The sequence below is a fragment of the Zea mays genome, chromosome 9, assembly GCF_902167145.1.
Source record: "Zea mays cultivar B73 chromosome 9, Zm-B73-REFERENCE-NAM-5.0, whole genome shotgun sequence".
Taxonomy (NCBI): Eukaryota; Viridiplantae; Streptophyta; class Magnoliopsida; order Poales; family Poaceae; genus Zea; species Zea mays.
In genome coordinates, this window is record NC_050104.1 from 118,802,406 (window position 1) to 118,806,069 (window position 3,664).

Consider the following 3,664-nt stretch of genomic DNA (forward strand, 5'->3'; position numbering starts at 1 on the left):
CACAATGAAAAAGATTTAGAATGCTTACAACCACACCATTGATTTTTGAAGATCTTACTATCCAAGTAGGTGTTGTTGTTCTTGATGTCTTCCTTTTTCATTTGAGAATCCTCCCTTTGTAGTTGTCCCTTTTTCCTTTCAAACTTATTGAAAATACTCAAGAGAGATGTTAATAGCACAAGGGAGGAGTATATGATGAAGGATGATATCTTTAGATAAGAAATATAAACAATTCATCATCCACAAGTCACATAGACATGAAGTAAAATCCTTACATTTGTGCACATCATTAGAAAGGAGGAATATGCACCTTTTAAACAATTTTAATCAACATAGGAAATTTACTTCTTCATATTGAATTTATTATCATAACTTAGAAGCATATCAATATGAGAACAGATATAGCAAAGGCATGAATTAGATTCTAATGGATAAGTGCATTAATGAGAATGAGATTGAATGCATATCTTAGCCAATTTAAAATTCAATAAAGAATCTATTCTTCACAAAGGTAGAATATGATAATTTAGAGTGAATAACCATTGATGGGAACTAAATCTGATAAATAAGATGAGTTCCCATACCTTTGCTTTTACCTTTCATCCTTTGGGGTGAAGAGTACCCTTTGATGCTTGTGTCTTGAATTGATCATACACTTACTCTCTTGCAGATTTTCATAAATATGCTCAAGAGATATGTCATTAGTAACACAAGCACTCGTTTTCCTTTTTGTAATCAATTTTTGATAAGGAATAAAAGTGGATTACAAAAAGCATGGAAACTTTATAATATGAACTAGATTATTCCATGATGTATGCTCAGTTTTAACTTATAAAACAAGCATAGTTAATTCTTTAAGATTATGGGAATAAATCTAATTCATAACATGGAGAGCGAAAAAATATAGAAAAATCATATCCAATTTTAAGCAATAGGCAAGACAACATAAATCATTGGATTGACTTTTCTTTTCATGTTAGATTGCGCATCTCCATAGAGAAACACATTCTCTACATGTGAGACTACTTAAGTTATTTAGACAAAAAAATATTAGTCTCACGATTTCCAGATATAAAGAGAGATTCCCTTTATAAGTGTCCTAAAGAATTGAATTCCTTACGTGACACTTTATTCTTTTTAAGAACATGGAATATCTCTATATATTTTAGAACATGGCAATAATATGATGATTAGTGTAAAGCATGCCATGAGATACTTACAACAAATTAAAGCATGTAGATTGCCATGATATAGAAATGATGAATATACAATCTACCATATGAGAGGAATTTCTTCAAAGAATGGTGACATAATTTAAAAACATTTGAAGTGCTTTCTTTTTCTATGTGACTACACAAGACACATAAGAAATGATAATTTAAGATAATTGCACTTAAAAGCATAATTGTTACCATCCTTTGGCTTTCCTCCATGTTGTAGGCCTTGACTTTTCGGCATAGGATTAATTCTTTATTTCGTACAACATCAATATCTTCCCCGAGATGATATGAGTTTTAGATATAACAAGTCAAAATAACTTTGGGTCAATCTTGGATATAGATCATTGAAGATTGATAGCTTGAGTTAATAAGAATTGAATTGACTCTCTCAAGCACCCCAAAGCTTCATACCATCTCCTTTTCGTGCAAAGCTTGTCAAGTATATTTTGGTACCCATCTCTTGATGGGTCCACCAAGGTTAGTCAACAAAGATCTAGGAACCCAAACGTCCTTTGTGCTAGCACTAGGTAAACTCATTACCTTTCTAGCACAAGTTGCAATTTTGGGTTGCCTAGTTACATGATAATTAATTGACAAGCTAGAGGTGGGATAGTTACCTGTGGGACAATCCTTGCATTGATGTCCCTTCTTTCGGCATATGTAGCATAGGCGATCCTCAAGTCTTGAAGATTTCTTCTTTCCTTGTTTCTTTCTTGCTACATGGTTAGTGAATATTTTCTTTTCTAACACTATGCCTTTTTGTTTTAAATGGGGACAAGACCTAAACAAGTGTCCCTTCTTGGAGCATTTAAAATAAAGTTTATTATCCTTGTTAATAATCAAGTCATTTTTAATATAGGGACATGACCTAATAGAGTGCCCCTTTTCAAAGCATTCACTACACTTCTTACTTCTCTTAGTGTGAAGTGTGACTTGATTATTACCTTGGATGTTACCTTTTATGGAGGCGTGGTTGAGGCTTTTGGAAGAGGTATTGATTGTCTTCTCTTGTTCCTTTCTCTTGACAATCCTCAAGTCCTTAACATTTTCTTCAAGGGATTTAGTGCATGCCACGATTGTTCCCGTCTCAAGCTTCTTCACCATGTGATCACGGTTATCTTGAGAAGGTTGAGCAATGCACTTCCCTTTTAGTTGTGTCAAGCTCATTTTTAGCCTCTCATTTTCTTCTTTGAGCTTTTGATATGTATCATCGTTTGTTCCTGTAAATTCTAGCTTAAAGGAAGATTTGCGTGTCGACGGACAACAAGCATTAGCACATGGTAATGTAGTTTCAATTTGAATACATGTGCAAGAGTGAGGTTGTTGGGATTTTAAGTTTTCTATCACAACCTCATGAGCAATATTTAATATGATATGATCATCCATAAGATTTTCATGAGAACATAGGAGCATATCATATTTTTCTTGAAAAGCTAGATTTTCATCTTTTAGCTTTTCTACTTGGTCCTTAAGCAAGGCATTCCTATTTACTAATTGAGCGATACAATGTAAAGAGTTATCTTGCTTAATTGAAATAGTTTCATACCTTTGGACCAACTCAACATGAGAGCCCTTAAGCTCTGCATGTTCTTTAGTCAACTCGTCAAAGCATTGCATTTTCATGGAGAGAACATTCTCTAGCATTTGATGAGTTTTGCTTTGCTCTCTTGCTCTTTCTAGAAGTTTAAGCATGACCGCCTTATCTTCTTGGCTTAGGCGAGCGTAGAGTTGCATGAAGCTCCTTTCTTCCTCCTCATCCTCATTTGTGCTTCCGCTATCATTTTCATCAGCCACGCAACATATGTGGGAATCGAAATGGGAAGACAAACCTTTTGGAGAGGTGGATTCATCGTTTGGTCTCCATCGTTCATTTTCTTCTTCTTCCTTCAAGGGGTTAGTATCACAAGAACTAAAGGAAGTAGAAGCATCATATGAACGATCATGTTTGAACTCATCAAATTTACTTTTGATCCTAGTCCAAATATCATGTGCATCAGGAATATGTTCATTATAATTTGTAATGAAGGCATGATAATCTTCTTCGCTAAGAGAATTATCTACGATGTCAAGAGCTAGATGGTTTAAGCGTATACATCTTTGATCTTCCTCAAGAGCATCATAATCAGAGGGTATGATACTCTTGTCTATAATTTGTTCTAATCGTGGATCTATAGTTCTAAAAGCATTTAGTACACTAGTAGACCATGAATCATAGTTAGAACAATCGGAAAATAATATCTCAAGAGTTACCTCCTTCCGAGTTGTGTTCTTTTGGGATCTTCCTCGAGCCATCACTTCGAGTTGTTAGACTCAATATGAAGTGCCTAGCTCTGATACCAATTGAAAGTCGCCTAGAGGGGGGTGGATAGGCGAAACCTGAAAATTATAACTTTACACCCCAACTAGATCCCTTGATTAGTGGTTAGAACAAGATACACAATTGT